This window comes from Rhinoraja longicauda, chromosome 7 (genome assembly GCF_053455715.1).
Source record: "Rhinoraja longicauda isolate Sanriku21f chromosome 7, sRhiLon1.1, whole genome shotgun sequence".
Lineage (NCBI taxonomy): Eukaryota > Metazoa > Chordata > Chondrichthyes > Rajiformes > Arhynchobatidae > Rhinoraja > Rhinoraja longicauda.
Window position 1 is genome coordinate 41,107,441 of NC_135959.1, and position 20,472 is coordinate 41,127,912.

The 20,472-nt window shown below is 44.1% G+C and overlaps 1 protein-coding gene across 1 annotated transcript in view; it reads left to right on the forward strand.

Annotated features, from left to right (window-relative positions):
* Positions 1 to 20,472, forward strand: part of LOC144595185 (stAR-related lipid transfer protein 13-like) — a 277,512-nt gene that overhangs the window by 130,293 nt on the left and 126,747 nt on the right.

A 20,472-nucleotide genomic window follows, 5' to 3' on the forward strand; every position in this document is an offset into this window, starting at 1 on the left:
CTGTTTGGATAGCATGTAAAGACATTGGGTATTTTTAAAGTGGAGATTGCTACATTTTTGATTAGTAAGGATGTCAAAGGTTAAAGAAAGTAGGTAGGACAATGGGGTTGAGTGGGAAAGATAGATCGGCCATGGTCAATGGCAGAGTAGCCTCAATGGGCTGAATGGCCTGATTCTGCTCACATGGTCACATGGTCTAAAATAAAGCTTTTCACTGTGCCACCTTTCTCATGACACTAATAAACCAAAACCTAGTGTACTTCTGCCTCATAATCTAGCATTCCAAAACTAATAGCAGCACCATTAATGGGTAAAAACATTGTAAGGCACTTCACAGGAATAATATCAACAACTCAGTCAAGAATGTTTAATTGTTATATGTACCAAAACTGAACAATGAATTTATTACTTACAGTAGCACAACAGGTTTGTAAACACAGTACTCAATAGATAACATAATAAACAAATAAAATAAAAGTCCAATAAATTAAATAGTGCAAAGAAAACAAAGCCCGAAGTCCCTAGTGCAATCAATTGTGGTTTGTAGTTTTGTTGGAGTTCAGTGTTCAATAGCCTGATGGGTCTTGCATGAAGCTACTCCTGAACCTGGACGCCACGGTTTTCAGACTCCTGTACCTTCTTCCCGATGGCAGGAGTGAACTGAGTATGGCCAGGGTGGTGTGGGTCTTTGATGATGCTGGTTGCCTTTTTGAGGCAGCACTTCCTATCGTTCCCTTCGATGATGGGGAGGTCAGTATGCATGGTAGACCAGGCAGTGTCTACCACTTATTGCCAACTCCTACCTTCCTGGGCGTTCGAGCTGCCAAACTAAACTAAACTAAACTGAACTAAACTGAATTAAACCCTCTCTTCTGTACATGTGTCGAAATTCATGAGATTATTCATCAACATACCTAATCTCCTCAATCTTCTAAGGTAGTAAAGGGATTGATCGGCTTTATTTACAATGTGTTGGGTCCAGGACAGATCATCAGATATATGCACGCCCACGAACTTGAAGTTGTTTTTGGGGTGAAAAGATATTTAAAATGGCTCCTGGAAAGACACATTTCCAGGGAGACACTGTCAGCATTTCATCCCCTTCCCATTCATACTCTGCTCTCTGCCACTGAGTTGTGATTATAGTATTGGACTAGCAACACAGAAACTGTGTAGTGAGGATTAACACACGCCCGCTATTTGAGCAATTACAAGATATGTTGACCTAACATTTAGACACAGTGCTGTTTTCCTGAACCAGTCTGAATCCTAAGATTCCATGAGACAGAGGGATAATAGTCATGATGTACGAAGTGTTTCAAATTCAAAGTTAAGAATGGATCTCTGGCTATAAAAGGCATGATAAGCTCATAAGCAATCACATTTTTTACTTCCAGACAAATTTACTAATTAACTTATTTATCATGCTTTCCATTAAGTAATTAACATCGAACAGTACAGCACAAAAATAGGCCCTTCGGCCCACTATGTCTGTACCAAAAATAATGCCAAGACCAACTCTTGCTGCTTTACATCTCCAGAGTCCCGGATTCGATCCTGACTACTGGTGCTGCCTGTAAGAGGTTTGTACATTCTCCCTGTGACCGCGTGGGTTTTCTCTGGGTGCTCCAGTTTCCTCACACACTCCAAAGACATACAGGTTCATTGGCTTTGGTAAAATTGTAAATTGTCCCTAGTGTGTAGGATAGTGCTAGTGTATGGGGTGATTGCTGGTCAGCACAGACTCGGTGGGCAGAAGGGCCTGTTTCCATACTGTATCGCTAAAGTCTAAAGTCAGAGGTCTCTTAACTGTATGCATATGATCCACATCTCTCCATTTTTTTGCATATCCATATGCCTATGCAAAAGTCTCTGAAATGCCTCTATCGCATCTGCCTCCACTACTAGCTCAGGCAGCACATTCCAGACACTAATTTGGATTTGGATTTGGATTTGGATGAGAAAATACATGGCAAGATTAGCAAGTTTGCAGATGATACAAAAGAGAGTGGTTTTGCAGATAGTGAAGATGGTTGTGAAAAACTGCAGCAGGATGGAGAAAAATGTGAGGTGTTACATTTTGGGAAGTCTAACATGGGCAGGACCTACACAGTAAATGGTAGGAATCTGGGTAGTGTTGTAGAGCAGAGGGATCTAGGAGTTCAGGTGCATAGTTCCCTGAAGATGAAGTCGCAGGTCGATTGGGTGGTCACTTTTGGCACATTGGCCTTCATCAGCCAGAGTATTGAGTATAGAAGTTGGGAAGTCATGTTGCAGTTGTATAAGACGTTGGTGAGGCCACATTTAAAGTATTGTGTTCAGTTCTGGGCACCATGTTATAGGAAAGATGTTGTCAAGCTGGAAAAGGTACAGAAAATATTTACGAGGATGTTGCCAGGAACAGAGGGTCTAAGCTATAGGCAGTGGTTGAGTAGTCTGGGACTCCATTCCTTGGAGCGCAGGAGGATGAGTGGTGATTTTATAGAGGTGTATAAGATCATGAGAGGAAAAGATTGGGTAGATGCATAGAGTCTCTTGCTCAGAGTAGGTGAATTGAGGACCAGAGGACATAGGTTTAAGGTGAACAGGAAAAGATTTAATTGGAATCTGAGGGGTAACTTTTTCATACAAAGGGTTGTGGATGTATGGAACAAGCTGCCAGAAGAGGTAGTTGAGACAGGGACTATCCCAACATTTAAGAAACAGACAGGCACATGGATAGGACACGTTTGGAGGGATTATGGACCAAATGCTGGCTGGTGGGACTAGTACAGCTGGGACATGTTGGCAGGTGTGGGCAAGTTGGGCCGAGGGGCCTGTTTCCACACTACACCACTATATGGCTCTATGACTCACCATACTCTGTGTATAAAATTTGTCCCGTACATCTCCTTTAAACTTTGCTCCCCTCACCTTATTGACATTGACTGTGATGTAAAATGAGCAAGGTACCAATCAGTCCTAAGAAGGGTCCAACCTAAAACATCGTTAGTCCATTCCTTCCACAAATGCTACCTGATCTGCTGAGTTCCTGCAGCACTTTGTGTTTCCAGCTTCTGCAATTCCTCGTGATTCCAAAATATTTATCAATTTGGTTATGATTATTTTGCAACTGTTTAAAAATAAGAGATAATGAGTAAACCAACTCAAGCTTAATTGGCCAGAATGAATTTTTAATAGCTGTTGTTTAGAGAACAGTGGAACTCCAAGGATTTCTGTGACTCTGCCCTCCAACAATTCATCGTATATAATATTCCATTCTGCACTCACAACATACAGTAGTTATAATAGAAGCAGCCAAATATTTGTACTACTTTATCATTTGGAAAGCAGCCTCAGACTCCGCTAGAAAGCCATATACACAAGCCTGGCATGTTCTTAATTTCAACCTGTCAAATTATTTGTATATATAAATTGGCAAAAGCAATACTCCTTTGAGAAGGAGAGAAAGGGAAAGAGAGAGAGAGGGAGGGAGAGGGAAAGAGAGAGCACAGCATTAGGCCTTTCAGTCCACTGAGTCCACGCTGACCATACATCATCCTTTTACAGTAATCCTGTATTAATCCTATTTTGTTTTATTCTCCCCATATTTTCATTGACACAAAGTACTGGATTAACTCAGATGGGTCAGGCAGCACCTCTGGAGGACATGGATAAGTGACATTTTAGGTCAGGACCCTTCTTTAGACAAGATTGTCTTGGGATCATGTTTAGCATGGCCATTGTGGGCCAAAGGGCCTGCTCCTGTGCAGGGCTGGCTTACCTCTGAGTCTGAAGAGGGGTCAGACAAGTTACTGATTCATGTCTTCCAAAGATGCTGCTTGACCTGCTGAGTTACTCCAGTACTTTGTGTCTTTTTTTTCTTCAGATTCTACCACTCACTAACAAACCAGGGTCAATTAACCTACACATCCGCATGTCTTTGGGATGTGGGAGGAAACCGGAGCACCCAGAGGAAACCCCTGCGATCGCACGGAGAACACGCAAACTCCACACAAACAGCACCCGAGGTCAGAATCGAACCCGGGTCTCTGGTGCTATGAGGCAGCAGCTTCATTTGCCATTATACTCATAAATGTAGAACATTTTCTATTCTGCTTAGCTCAACAGAGATCCTTCCTAGGTACAATCATATTTTAGAGAAAAATAATGTCCTTTTATAGTTCATGGAAAAGGAGAAATAATTAAATAATTATAATTAGAAATAAAATCCCACAGTATTGGATATAGGACTCAAAGATGTGAAATGCAGTTTATTCTGGGTTATTGCAGAGAGGCCATTTGTTTCTAATGCATAAATATTCTTCTTGAAGTGCATTTTGATCACCATTAACGTTCATTTCAAGAAAGTTCATTTCAAGCTGGTAGAAGTGCTGCCCTCTCAGAGCTAGAAACCCGGTTCGAAACTGACATACAGTGCTGTCTCTGTGGGGCGTGCACTGTGTGGAGTTTGACTCCCTTTCCCAAAATTACAGCAAATGTCAAGAATCAAGAGAATTCGTCTGAAGCATGGTTAAACAGAAATGTCCTTGTCAGATAAGCAGGCAGAGTAACCAAACCTGCAGTTACAGTATTTATTGCTGGACCTGCATTGATTTCATTGCAAGAGCGACAGTTTTATATGCTACTTAGAAATGTGGCATGTCATGCTTTACTCACTTCATGTATCCCATGATCACGACGTAGACATATGCTCTACTTATAAAACATTATTGGATTTGACAGGTATTAACTCTTAAATCTCTATACTGCTCGTCACATTTTCAGATATTTCATAAAATGCATTTGGGCAGCACAGTGGCGCAGCAGTAGAGTTGCTGCCTCACAGCACCAGAGACGGGTTTGATCCTGAGCTCGGGCACTGTCTGTTTGGAGTTTGCACGTTCACCCTGTGGACCACATGGGTTTCCTCCAGGTGCTCCGGTTTCTTCCCACGTCCCCAAAACATGTGGGTTTTCAGGCTAATTGGCCTCTGTAAATTGACCCTAATGTGTAGGGAATGGATGAGAAAGTGGGATAACATGGTATTAGTGTGAATGGTTGCCGTGGATGGTGGGTCAAAGAGCCTGTTTCCATGCTGTATCTTTCAATCAAGCAGCCACCTTTTATTGTTAACTATGTCTGCAGTAATATTTTAAAAATCCAAAATAAAATCACATTATATTCTGAATTTTCTATAACTTTTAAGTCTTTTAGTATTTAGTTTAGTTTAGTTTAGTTTATTATTAGGTACAGTGAAAAGCTTTTTTTAACAGTATTTAAACAAAAATAATAAAAGTCCAAGTTGTGTACCTCTTGAGAGAAGGTTTATTTTGTGATCCATTAACATAATCAATACTATTGGGATATTTTAACACCAGAGTTCACTTCCTTGAAGCAAAATGTGTTAAGTCCATGTTGCATTAGCTCTGAGCACAAGTAAGACCTAAAATACATCCTTTTATCAGATATAGGGCAGATAATTAGCATTAAAATGCCAAGCAAGATAGAGCTGTAGACCACACAGAGTATAATGGGGATGAGATGGGTGGTCAGAGATAGAATCTAAACAATTTTCTGTCTCTGTGGTGGACAATCATCGCAAATTAAATACCACGCGAGACAAAACACCGTCTTGTGAAAATGGAACCAAGACACATTCTTTTGTGTCACTCCAACGGCTCTGTGAACAGTGTTTAAGTCATGTCTGAGCCTTGTGTTTAGGATTATCTTATTTATCTTATTCTGATTACATGACGATCTACCTTTCAGACTTTAGACTTTACTTTAGAGACACAGCGTGTAAATAGGCCCTTTGGCCTTCCGAATCACCACAGTGATTATACCATACACCAGGGACAATTTACAATTTACAGAAGCCAATAAACCTACAACCCTGTACATTTTTGGAGTGTGGGAGGAAACCGGAGCACCCGGAGAAAACCCACGAGGGAGAATGTGCAAATCCGTACAGACAGCACATGCAGTCAGGATCGAACCTGGGTTTCTGTCACAATAAGGCAGCAACTCTACTGCTGCGCCACTGTACCACCCTAAATATAATTGAAATTAATTCACTATAAACCCTGGAATGCTGAAGGTTGTGGGGAAACCTGATAGAAGTATACAAAATTTTGAGAGGCATTGATAGGATTGGCAGTCGGAACCTTTCTCCCAGGATGGAAATGCCAGATACTAGAGGGAGAAAAAAGACTCGTAGTGCTGGAGCAACTCAGCGGGTCAGATGGCATCTCTGGAGAACAAGGATAGGTCAGGACCCCATGCAGTTCCTTGTTTCTAATTACTAGAGGGCATAGCTTTAAATCTAGAGGGGCCAAGTTTAAAGGAGATGTGTGGTGCTAGCTTTTTACACAGAGGGTGGAACATACCTGGAACACACTGCCAGGGGTAGTGTGGAGACAGATGCGATAGTGGCATTTAAGAGATTATTAGATAGGTAGGGAATGGAGGGATAAGGATTATGTGCAGGCAGAGTTGGTCTGAACATCCTGTTCAGCACAGATATGTGGGTCGAAGGGCCTGTTCCTATGCTGTACTGTTCTATGTTCAATATTCTATAATATCTGTATTTTCATAGATTTCTTGACCGAGCAAATACATTTCTGAACCATTTTAAAGATATGATTGAATAGGTAAAATCCGTTCCTCTCTGTTGTCTTCATAGATCAGGGACCCAGCTTTGAGGGGCGCACTTTAAACAGTTAATCTTCCTTCAAATCCCTCACAATGTTAAACACAATAATAAATATTTGCTAAAATGAATCTCTAAAGGGAGCGGAAATAGAAAAAGCTTTGATGAATTAGGCGTCAGAGTGATAGAGGGTAATAAATGTTTGTTTTCAAATGTCCCATTAATACTAATGAATAGGTTTGAAGAGAGTTGTTTTAACACAAACTCTAGAGATTAACTCTGACAATGCACCCTCAATGTTACACTGCACAGCTAGTCTTAGTTTTAGAGATGCAGGGCGGAAACAGGCCCTTCCATCCACCGAGTCTACACTATCCTACACACTATCCTGCGGACTCGGTGGATGGAACACTAGGGACAATTTACACTTATACCAAGCCAATTAACCTACAAGCTTGTACGTCTTTGGAGCTTGGGAGAAACCGAAGATCTCGGAGAAAACCCACACCATCACGGGGAGAATGTACTATGGGTAGGATGTAATTTAGCTGGAAAGAGTGCAGAGATTTATGAGGATGTTGCCAGGACTTGAGGGGATGAGCTATAGGGAGAGGTTGGGCAGCTAGGACTTTATTCCTTGGAGTGCAGGAGGCTGAGGGATGTTCTTATAAAGGCATATAAAATCATGAAGGGAATTGATAGGGTAAATGCACAGAGTCTTTTGCCCAGGTAGGGGAATCAAGAACTTGAGGACACAGGTTTAAGATGAGAGGGGAAAAAATTAATAGGAACCAAAGGGGCAACATTTTCACTCAAAAGGTTGTGGGTATATGGAACAAGTACCAGAGGAGGTAGTTGAGGCAGGTACTATAACAGCATTAAAAGACACTTAGACAGGTACATGGATAGGAAAAGCTTACTGGAAAATGAGCAAATGGGACGAGCTTAGATGGGGGAATCGTGGTTGGCATGGATAGGTTGGGCCGAAGGGTCTGTTTCCATGCTGTATAACTCTGGTTAAAACCTCAAGGGGGACATGAAGCATCAACTTGCCCACCTCATAACAAAAATACCTCCAACGATTCAAGCTGAAGTTTGAACCAGTGCATTTCCGTTGAAGGTCAAGGTTGTTAAAACAACCTGCCTTAAATCACATATTCAACTTTCTAATCATAAAGTCACATTGGTGAACGGTTGCCGTGTTGAACTCTACACACACCATCTATCCGCTGAGATAAAGAAGGATAACTGGATGGAAAAATAACTTAAAAGCTTTGATAATTTTCCAAGTCATATGGAAATTAAACTGGTTTAAGATATAATCAGGTCAAACTAATTAAGAAGAGCAAGAATCTGTTTGGTCCCTTTGGGAGCCGTGGGGGTTGCCGGGAAACAAGGGCTGTTAAAAGTTTACAGGAAGGGAATAATCGAAGGAATGTCAGGACACCAGAGATGCCAGGAAATGTCACAACCTAATTTCAGCATCAGCCAATCTGACAAGGTTCAGGTTTATTATCATCATGAGTACTGAGGTACACTGAAAGGGCTTTGGTTTGCATGCTATCCAAACAGATCAGATCATTCTATACATAAATACAATCATGTCAACTTCAAGCACAATAGGTAGAGCAAAGGGGAAGATACAGAGTGCAGAATATTGCTCTCAGCATTATAGTGCATCAGTTCCATCGAGTAGAGATGAATCGGACCGTACTCTAGCTTATGGAAGGACTGTTCAAAAGCCCGATAATAGAAGGGAATGAATTGTTCCTGAGTCTGGTGGTGCGCGCTTTCAAATTTTTTCAAACTCGACAGTTTTCTTATCATGTGTTGTTTGTGGAGAATAATGGATTTATTTACCTTATTTAGCTTTGAGATGAAAGGGGCAAAATGTAAAGGCTTTGCTATCTACCCTGATAATATCTAAACTGTGTGGATAATACTGGTAGATGATCACAAAGTTTAAGAACAGCTATTACTGAATAGGTATGTCAAAAATAATATTTGATTAGTTGTTAGATTGTTTTACATCCAGTGTAAGGGTGATTAATTACTGATCGCAACATGGTTGTAATCCCATGACAAGGATTTGGTTTGGCTTCTGACCTTTCTCAATGTGAATATTGTGACACAGGTCACCAAGAATTCTCTATGAAGCTTTTCGAGCAGATGTCAGCGGGAAACCACAAAATCCTGCTTCTCCAGTCTTTGTCCCTAATGAGTCCTGTTTAAATCTGTAACCTTGATCTCTGAACTCTGGACCACCAAGAAGAATGTAGTCAAATCCACAAATTTCTCTTTTTCCTCTTCCTTTTCATACTCATAGCCTCATACATAATGGAAACAAGCCCTGAGGTCCAACTTGTCCACGCCAACCAAGGTGCCCCATCTGAGTGACTCCCATTTACCCGGCATTTGACCCATGTCCCTCTAAACCTTTCCTACCCATGTACCTGTCCAAGTGTCTTTTAGACCCTTCTTTAGACTGAGAGTCAGGAGAAAGGGGAATAAAAGATATAGACGGTACATAGAACAAATGAATGGAAGTTATGCAAAAAGCAACGATAATCAAGAAAACGTGATGTCCACAATGGTTCATTGCTGGCTGTGGGATAGGTGATAACGAGTTATACAGACAGTGGAACTCAACAGGACAGCAGTAAAACTAATGCAATGACTGGGGTGGAGAGGGACGAAGAGAGATGTGATGAAAGGGTTACCTGAAGTTAGAGAAGTCAAATTTTATACCATTGGGTTGTAAACTGCCCTTATCTCACACCTTTTGTCTTTTCATCTCTGGCCTTTGTCAAACCATCTGCCATCAAAACCCACCCCTTATCTGTATCCACCTATCACTTTACAGCCTTTGTTCCACCCCAATCTCTCTTCCAGCTTTCTCCCCCCCCCCCCCCCCCCCCACTACAATCATCTAAAAAAATGGAAAATACACCCATTCTAAATATTTTTTAAAGCTTTATAGGTCACCTACTTACTGTGAGGTCGAGCACCTTGCATCCGGCTTATTAAAATTGCCACGATAGTTGTAATCAAGTTTATTGTCATATGCACAAGAACGGTGAGGTGCAAGTACAATGCTAATCCTGCTTACTGCAGACTCAGGAGCACATAGGCTTAGACAACATAAAAATACATATAAATTCTACAAGACAGTCTACAAATGAGTGAAAAAAAATGCCCCAAAAAAGACTTAGGTTTAGGTTTATTATTGTCACTTCAATGGATATGCTCCCTTTCAGATAAAGTGTTAGCTCTAGGTCCCTTTTAGTTTAGGTTTAGGTTTATTATTGTCATGTGAACCAAGCTACTGTGAAAAGCTTTGTTTTGCATGCTATCCAATCAAATCAGATAATACTGTACATAAATACAATCAAGCCTAACTCACGTACAATAGGCATAGCAAAGGGGGAAGTTCTCCGCATTGTAGCGCAACAGTTCCAGAGACAAAGTCCCATGTCCGCAATGGGGTAGATGTGAATCGGACAGAACCTTAGCTTATGAAAGGACCGTTCAGAAGCCTGCTAACAGAGGGGAAGAAGATGTTCCTGATCCTGATTGTGCGCTTTCAAGCTTCGAAACCCTCTGCTGGATGGAAGCAGGGAGATGAAAGGAATGGCTGCATATTTTTTAATGATACTAAGCTGCTGTGAGAAGGAATGTGAGATGATTTACGTGGATCAGAGGAACAACAAAAAATAATATATTTTAAATATTAAAAAAGTACCTCATTTCATACGCCAGAGCTGCTCATGAAACACAAAGAGTTAATTTGCAGGTGCAGCAAGTACTTAAGAAAACAAGTGGTGTATGTTGGCTTTTGTTGCAAGGATCATGGAGTTCAATTGTTGCATTAGCACAGGGATTTGACAAAACCACGCCTGGAGGACAGTGTGTAGCTTTGGTGCCTTAAAAACAGTACAAACCAAGTGAATGAGAATTATTTTGGTTATAAAAGAGTTCAGTGAGGAACGATTGATCAAAAGTCAAGAGTGTTTTATTGTAATTTGTACCAGAACGGAACAATACAATTCTTACTTGCAGCAGCAGTACAACAGATTTGCAAACACAGTATTCAATGGGTAACATAATAAACAGACAAAGAAAAATTCAATAATCAATAAAAATCCAATGTAGTGCAAAGCAAAACAAACCTCAAAGTCCCTAATGCAACCCAGGCAGTTTCAAGTTGTGGTTGAGTTGGATGTGTCTACACTCATTGCAGTTTAGAAGAAAGAGGGGTTTGTTCTGCCCCTCCTCTCTCCCAGCTTTCTTTCTCTGGTCCCTACAATGTCCGAAGAAGGGTCTCTACACAAAATGTCGCCTATCCACATTCTCCAGAGATGCTGCCTGACCTGCTAAGTTACTCCAGCACTTTGTGTCTTTTTTTGTAAACCGGCATCTGCAGTTCCTTGTTTCAATCTTTCTCTCCCTGTCCCTTTCCTACAACTGTAATTCCCAGTTACATTTTGCCCTCTGGTTTAGCATGCTTTGAGCAGTCCCATGACATTGCAATGGACATTTCAGTCTAATTTACATTGCGTTGTGCCAAATAAAAATGATTACAATGAGAAAGGTAAACAGTCCCTAAGATGGAATGAATGAATTTGCACTTGCTGCGCTCTGCTGCTGTGATAAGCAACTGCTGGCAAAGATTCAATCCCAGCAGACTAACAAAAAGAATTCACCCAGAATCCCACTCAAGTTGCACAACACTTTCAAATTCAAAATCTTCCAGGGCTAAATAATAATTGCATAACAGTGGACGTACCCCAGACCATCAGGCAAACCAACCTCTCCTCCATTGACTCCAACTACACCACGTTGCCTCACCATGGACATCGGCATAGTCAAGGATGAGTCTCACCCCGGACAATCCCTCTTCTCCCCTCTCAGGAAAGAGGTAGAGAAGTGTGAAAGCGAATATCTCCAGATTCAGGGACAGTTTCTTCCCATCCGTTATCAGGTAACCGAACCATCCTATCACCAACTGGAGAACCTACCATCTACCTCATCCTCCGACTATCTTTAATCAGACTTTAATGGACTTTATCTTACGCTAAATCCTTTATCCTGTATATGTACACTGTTGACGGATTGATTGTAATCATGTATAGTCTTTTAACTGACTGGATAGCACGCAACAGAAAAACATGTGACAATAAAATAAACTAAACTAAACTGAAGTAACAGGTTAGGGCTGACACTTATTTGAGCATGTACACACTGATGGAAAATAGACTCATAGGGGCGGCAAAGTGACGCAGTCGGTTAACCGGGTTCAATCCCGACCTCAGGTGCTGTCTGTGTGGAGTTCACACATTTTCCCTGTGACCGCGTGGGTTTTCTATGGGTGCTCCAGTTTCCTCCCACATCCCAAAAGACGTGCGGGTTTATAGATAAATTGGCCTTTGTAAGTTGCATGTGTAGGAAGTGAATGGGATAGTGGGATAAGAGAGAACTAGTGTGAACGGGAGGTCGATGGTCAGCATGGACTTGGTAGTCTGAAGGGCCTGTTTCCATGCTGTATCTCTAAACTAAACTTAACTAAGCTTCCGCTACCACCTCCAGCAGCGTGGTCCAAGCACCCACCAATCACTGAAAAACATGCCAAGCACATCTCCCTTAAAATTTGCCCCTCCCACCTTAAAACTATGCCCTCCAGTCTTTGGCATTTCCACCTGGGGGAGAAAGGTTAACATACATTGTAAGTGGGCTCGTGCATTAAAAGCGTGGTATCCACTCTCTGAATTAAAATCAGTAAACGCTGTAAATACTTAGTGGAGCAAGCAGTGAACATTTCCGGTCAACGACCTATGACATCACAGAGTCAGAGGTCATAGTCCTGCAACATTAACTTTTTCAGCATGTTTGAGGTGAATGTCTGTTTGCACTTGTGCCACTTGCTTATTGAGTATTTCCATCGTCTTCTGTGTTTATTTCATGTTCCCAGCATCTGCTGGGTTTTGCTTTTGAGGTAGTGGTATGTGTACCTCCTTTGGAAATAATTACACAACTCTTGGCAAAGTCAGAGCAACCATTTCCAAAAAAACAAAACAGTCATTCAATTATGTTGTCAAATTTAAAATGCTCCGTTTTATTCACAAGGAATTCACTTTTAAATTAAAAAACAAAGTGAATTGTCCTATAGGATAATTGATTTGCTAATCACATTAGTAGAAAATGTTGCAAATTTATCAACAATATCAGACAAAAAGATATATATAGTGGTCAAATAATCTTTGAATGAGGCCCCATATCATTTTGAAATTATTCCAGAATATTTTTCTGCTGCACTGTTGAACATTGAACATAGAACAGCACAGCACAAGAAAAGACCCTTTGGACCACAATGTCCATGTCCAGTTAAACTAATCTCCTCTACCTGCATGTGATTTATTTCCATCTATTCCCTGCATATCCAGGTGTCTATCTAAAAGCCCCTTAAATACTACTCTCATATCTACGTCCACCTACGCAGCAGGTTCCACACACTCACCAACATCTGTGTAAAAAACTTTAAACTTTGCCCCTCTCACCTTAAAGCTATGCCCTCCACATCTGCAGAGGGAATGGATAGACAGTGTTTCGTGTTGGGACCCTTCTTCAGGCTCAGACGTAGAACAGTGCACCACAGTAACAGACCCTTTGGCCCATAATTTCTGTGCTGCACATGATGCCAAGTTAAACTAATCGCCTTAAAATGGAGAGTGTGCAGAGAAGATTTACTGGGATGTCGCCAGGACTTTAGGGCTTAAGCTATAGGGAGAGGTTGGGCAGGCTAGGACTTTATTCCTTGGTGCACAGGAGGATGAGGGGTGATCTTATAGAGGAATATAAAATCTTAAGAGGAATAGATGTGTGATAATAGGGTAGACACAACATGCTGGAGTAACTCAGCGGGACAAGCAGCATCTCTGGAGAGAAGGAATGGGTGACGTTTCTGGTCAAGACCCTTCTTCAGACTGATGTCAGGGGAGTGAGCTGGACAAAGATAGAATGTAGTCAGAGACAGTAAGACTGGTGGGAGAACTGGGAAGGGGAGGGGATAGAGAGGGAAAGCAAGGGCTATTTGAAGTTAGAGAAGTCAATGTTCATACCGCTGGGCTGTAAACTACCCAAGCGAAATATGAGGTGCTGTTCCTCCAATTGGCGCTGGGCCTCACTCTGACAATGGAGGAGGCCCAGGACAGAAAGGTCAAAGTGGGAATGGGAGGGGGAGTTGAAGTGCTAAGCAACCGGGAGATCAGGTAAGACGTTCTGAGTGGAGGTGTTCAGCAAAACGATCCTGCGCTTGGTCTCGCCGATGCAGAGAAGTTGGCACCTGGAACAGCGGATTCAGTAGATGAGGTTGGGGGAGGTGCAAGTGAACCTCTGCCTCACCTGGAAAGACTATTTGGGTCCTTGGAGGGAATCAACGAGGGAGGTAAACGGACAGGTATTGCATCTCCTGCGGTTGCAGGGGAAAGTACCTGGGGATGGGGCGGTTTGGGTGGGAAGGGAAGAGTGGACCAGGGAGTTATGGAGGGAACAGTCTCTGCAGAAAGCAGAAAGGGGTGGAGATGGGAAGAAGTGGTCAGTAGGGGGATCACGTTGCAGGTGGCGAAAATGTTGGAGGATTATATGCTGTATGGACGGCTGATGGGGTGGAAGGTGAAGACAAGAGGGACTCTGTCCTTGTTATGAATGGGGGGAGGGGGAGCAAGAGCAGAGCTGCGGGCTATTGAGGAGACCCTAGTGAGAGCCTCATATATAATGGAAGAGGGGAACCCCCTAAAGAATGAGGACATCTCTGATGCCCTGGTGTGGAAAACCTCATCCTGGGCGCAGATACAGCGTAGACGGATGAATTGGGAGTAGGGGATAGAGTCTTTCTATCATTGTGATAATAGGGTGAATTTGGTTGGAGTCTTTTACCCAGAGTATGGGAATCAGGAACCAGAGGACGTACAGTAGGTTTAAGATGAGAGGGGAAAGATTTAATAGGAACCTGGGAGGCAAATGTTTTCACACACAGCGTGGTAGGTATAAGGAATGAGCTGACAGAGGAAGTAGTTGACGCAGGTACTGTAACAACATTTAAAAGGCATTTGAACCTTTTCTTACTTTGAACACAGAACGGTACAGTAGAGGAGCAGGCCCTTCAGTACACGGGTACATCGATAGGAAAGATTTACAGGGATAGGGGCCAAATGCAGCCAGATGGGACAAGTGTAGATGGGGCATCTTGGTTGGCATGGACAAGTTGGGCTGAAGGGCCTAGTTTTCCGTGCTTTATGACTCTATGACTCCCCGCCTGTATATGATCCATCCATTCCCTGCTTATCCATGTGTCTATCTGAAAGACTCTTAAAGGCCAGTGTTGTATTTGTCTCCACCACCACTGTGTTTAAAATCAAACCTATTGTCAGATATAGATAAAATCATCTTATAACACTCACAGGGGAATAGAGGGGATATTAGGTTTGTTTATTATTGTCACAGGTACCAAGGTACAGTGAAAAACCTTGTTTTGCGTGCTATCCAATCAGATCAGCTGCAGCGTACATAAGTTTAAAACTTAATGTTATAAGAGCCATTTAGCCCATTAAGTCTACTCCACCATTCAATCATGGCTGACCTATCTTTCCCACTCAACCCCATTCTCTTGCCTTCTCCCCATAACCTCTGACACCCGTACATACATGTCGATTATGTACAGGCAGATAAGAATTAGTCTTGACATTCCCATTCTCCAATGAGTTGCTGCCTGCCCCTCTTGAGTTACTCCAGCACTTTGTGTCTTGTGTAAACCAACTTCTGCAGTTCCTTGCTTCTACGTTCGGCACAGACATTGTGGGCCGAAGGGCCTGCTCCTGTACTGTTCTGTGTTCAAAGTTAGAGAGTGTCATGCTATCTGGAAATAATGTCACTCCTTCCATCAGATCCTTGACGTAATTGAAATTTATGATGTTAGATTTAATGTCGTCAGTAAAGTGCGATACTGTAAATCGCGGTGACGCTGGCCTTTTATTGGAAAGGATTTTTTTTTAAAGATTGGAAGGGAGCGAGTTGCCGGGGATGGGGTGAAGTTGGGCGGCAGAGGCAGTGAGGCAGGGGCAGTGAGGCAGGGGCAGTGAGGCAGAGAGGCAGTGAGGCAGAGAAGCAGTGAGGCAGTGAGGCAGGAGGCAGTGAGGCAGGGGCAGTGAGGCAGGAGGCAGTGAGGCAGGGGCAGTGAGGCAGGGGCAGTGAGGCAGAGAGGCAGTGAGGCAGAGAAGCAGTGAGGCAGTGAGGCAGGAGGCAGTGAGGCAGGGGCAGTGAGGCAGGGGCAGTGAGGCAGGGGCAGTGAGGCAGGAGGCAGTGAGGCAGGGGCAGTGAGGCAGGGGCAGTGAGGCAGGGGCAGTGAGACAGGGGCAGTGAGGCAGGGGCAGTGAGGCAGGGGCAGTGAGGCAGGGGCAGTGAGGCAGGGGCAGTGAGACAGGGGCAGTGAGGCAGGGGCAGTGAGGCAGAGAAGCAGTGAGGCAGTGAGGCAGGAGGCAGTGAGGCAGGGGCAGTGAGACAGGGGCAGTGAGGCAGGAGCAGTGAGGCAGGGGCAGTGAGGCAGGGGCAGTGAGACAGTGAGGCAGAGAAGCAGTGAGGCAGTGAGGCAGTGAGGCAGGGGCAGTGAGGCAGTGAGGCAGAGAAGCAGTGAGGCAGTGAGGCAGGAGGCAGTGAGGCAGGGGCAGTGAGACAGGGGCAGTGAGGCAGTGAGGCAGTGAGGCAGGGGCAGTGAGGCAGGAGGCAGTGAGGCAGGGGCAGTGAGGCAGGGGCAGTGAGGCAGGAGGCAGTGAGGCAGGAGGCAGTGAGGCAGGGGCAGTGAGGCAGGAGGCAGGGGGCAGTGAGGCAGGGGCAGTGAGGCAGAGGCAGTGAGGCAGAGAAGCAGTGAGGCAGTGAGGCAGGGGCAGTGAGGCAGGGGCAGTGAGGCAGGAGGCAGTGAGGCAGGAGGCAGTGAGGCAGGGGCAGTGAGGCAGGGGCAGTGTGGCAGAGGCAGGAGGCAGTGAGGCAGTGAGACAGGAGGCAGTGAGGCAGAGGGCAGTGAGGCAGGAGGCAGTGGCAGAGGCAGTGAGTTCGCATCAGTTGGTGGGACAAGCCGGCCGCTGCAGTGGGTGCAGTCTGCACATCTGTCTGGGAGGAGAGGGGTGCAGACCAGGAGGAGGGGAGGGAGGGAGGGAGGGAGGGAGAGGGAGCGGGTGCTCCTCGCAGCTCAGACCTCCTCTTCGCTTTGCAAGAGGCAGCGACCAGACAGCGTCCAAGCATGCGAGCCGCATCCGGCAGCTGTGTAACCGTGCAGCGGTCAGCCAGGCATCGCGCCGTGCGGCAGTGAGACAGGAGGGGAGTGGGAGGGGAGGGAGGGAGGGGGGGAGGGGGGCGAGGAGTTGCAAAGTTTGGTGACTGGAGGAGGAGGAGGAGGAGAGAGAGCAAGAAATCCCATGGAGTTGCCGGGACTGCAGCGGTAGCAGCTGCGTTAACGCTGGAGACATGGCCCATCGGAGATCGGCGAGGCACCAGCTCAGGAGGTCCTTCAGCGAACATCTGAAGGACTCCACCGCCAAGGCTTGGGACTTGTTGTGGAAGAATGTCAGGGAGCGCCGGCTCGCAGGTCAGTCTCTTCCTGAAACCCACTCCCCCCCCCCCCCCCCCGCTTCACCTGGGCCAGGGGAGAGGGGGGCAATGACATGGTCTCTGAGTTACTCCATGTATTGTGTGTGTACACCAACATCTGCACTTCCTTGATTCCACGCTCATGATTCCATGTAGAGAGATCCCGCTGCGGATAGCGGCCAGTTTGACCATCTATCTACTCAGCAAGTCTGACTGGGAATGTTCCGGGAATGTACTGGCGGGACTGACTGGATGGTGTTTGGGACATACATGTCTCACGACACCCGCCTTCCCACAAACCACAATCCAATGGATTCCTGCAAGTTTAGGAGATGTCAGGAATGGGTGGGGGACGGGGGACGGACATTTTAACCGACATTAGTTAGGCAGGGAATGGAGGGGTATGGATCGCATGCAGGCAGAGATTAGTTTCGACACAAGGAACTGCAGACGCTGGTTTATTTTTATTTTAAAGACACAAAGTGCTGGAGTAATCCAGCGGGTCAGGCAGCATCTCTGGAGAACGTGGATAGGCGAGGCCCTTCAGACCTGGAATGGTTTACCTTGGCATCATCAGGCACAACATACTAGAGTCTGAAGAAGGGTCTCGACCCGAAACGTCACCCATTCCTTCTCTCCAGAGATGCTGCCTGACCCGCTGAGTTACTCCAGCATTTTGTGTCTCTACTGGAGTAACTTTGCGTTAAAACACTTTGTGTCTTTTCATGTAACCCAGCATCTGCAATTCCTTGGCATCATGTTCAGCACAGATGTTGTGGGCCGAAGGTTGTATATATGATGTACTGTTGTATGTTCTAGTGCGGGGTTTGCATTTTGCATGGCGTGGCTGGTTGAGACGTGCTTTCTTTTTTACTCCCAGCTGTGAATCAACATTGGAAGTAGAAACAAGGAACTGCAGATGCTGGTTAATACACAGCAGGACACAAATTGCTGGAGTAACTCGGCGAGTCAGGCAGCATTCGCCGCTTGAAACAGCAGTCGGGCGCAATGTAAATATAGTGTCTCCGTTTTTTTTTCGATGCTGAACTTGCTCCGTAAAATTATCTCTTCGGATTTTGAGCGCAGCGTAGAACGAGTGGCAAAGTCGGTGGAGGTGCTGTGATTCAGCGTGTGTGTGTCATTGGACCTGCCTCAGCTCTCTGCTCGTACGAGGAGACCAGATGCTTACTTCATTATCCATTCACCACTGTTCTGTGCCACGGGTGACATCCGATGCAAATCCCCAGATTTTAACAGCCAGCTGTCAAGTAAACCAGAGAAAGATTGTCTTTTCAAGGGTTCTAGTACTTAGTGTACTGCTTGCCAACAGTGTCTTGTCATAACACTGCAAGTCTTGACACTGTACGACCACAAAGTGACTTTCAGGGACATTGCAAATTGCTTTTTTAAGTGTAAAAATACAATGTGCACACATGATAATGTACGTGTGTGTACATAATGTCTGTATATTGTATACACATTATGCATTATACACATGTGTATGTATACACATCATATGTCGATATATTCATATACATTATATGTGTCTGTATATGTATGTATAATGTGTATATTATGTATATACATCATATATCTGTGTGTATACATATAAAGCAATTTGCAATTAGTCCCTCAAAGTCACTTTGTGGTCACAGTGTGAAGACTTTCAGTATGTGTATGCATGTATGTATGTATGTATATATGTATATATGTATATATGTATATATGCCAGTACCATACCATAAAGTACCTTACCATACTTACATACATATATTTATAGAGGAATTACCTATATATAAAAGTATCCAATGTGCTGAATTTGTACCTCGGTTCCTCTAGATACACATTCAGCACAGTGGATGCTTTTATATCTATGTATGTCCTCTATAAATATATGTATGTATGTATGTATGTATGTATGTATGTATGTATGTATGTATCTATGTATGGCTGTATCTCTGTATGTATGGTAAGGTACTTTATGGTATAGTACTGACACCACATATATGTGTGTATATGTGTACCATACCATAAAGTACCTTTACATACATACATACATACATACATACATACATAGTATATATATAGATATATATCTATATATATACCATGATTCTCTAGGTACACATTGGATGCTTTGTGAAAAGCAGTGCCCTGACTTACTGTTTATTTATTTAGTGTTTTACTTTAATCTGGCTTAATTATTTATAGATTATAGAGGACATCTTTTAATTGATTGAATGCACAGTCTTTTACCCAAGGTCGGGGAAGCAAGACCCAGAGGGCATAGGCTCTAGGTGAGAGGGGAAAGATTTAATAGGAACCTGAGGGGCAACCCTTTACACTCATAGGGTGGTGGGTATATGGAATGAGCTGCCAGAGGAGACAGTTGAGGCAGGTACTATACCAGAATTTAAAAAGACACTTGGACAGGTACATGGATAGGAAAGGTTTTGAGGGATATGGATCAAACGCAGCCAAATGGGGCCTCCAGCTATGTCACTATGAACATGTTGGGCTGAAGGGCCTGTTTCCGTGCTGTATGACTCTACACAGTATGGAAACAGGCCCTACGTCCCACCAACTTCATGCCGACGATCGATCACCCGTTCACACTAGTTCTATGTTATCCCACTTTCTCATCCACTCCCTACACACGAGGGGCAATTTACAGAGGCAAATTAACATACAATCCCGCACGTCTTTTGGATGTGAGAGGAATCTGGAGCACCCGGAGGAACCCACAATGTTACAGGGAGAATGTGCAATCTCCATGCAGGCAGCAACCGATTTCCGGATCGAATTCGGATCTCTGGTGTGATGAGGAAGCAGCTCTACCAGTGCCCTTACTCTTGCTCTTCCATTTGCAAAAACAACCAACTGCATTAGCTTTTCTTATCCAGTTACTCAACAGACCACCTGAGCCATAGAGTTCAGGGTTCTTCTTTCGTATGTCAACTACAACGATCAAAAGTGGCAATTGGTGCTTCAGAGTATCGTAGTTGACGCTTTTCTGCAAATTTTGTCAGTTCCGTAGAACTACCCAGGGTGGACGACGAGGACGTAAAGCAGCTCCCACCCCGGAGTTCAGGGTGATCTGACCCTTGAGATAACTAGTAGTCCTGAAGGTGGAAGTAAAAAGGACATGACATCTCCAATAAAAGACACAAGGTGCTGGAGTAACACAGCAGGTCAAGCAGTGTCTC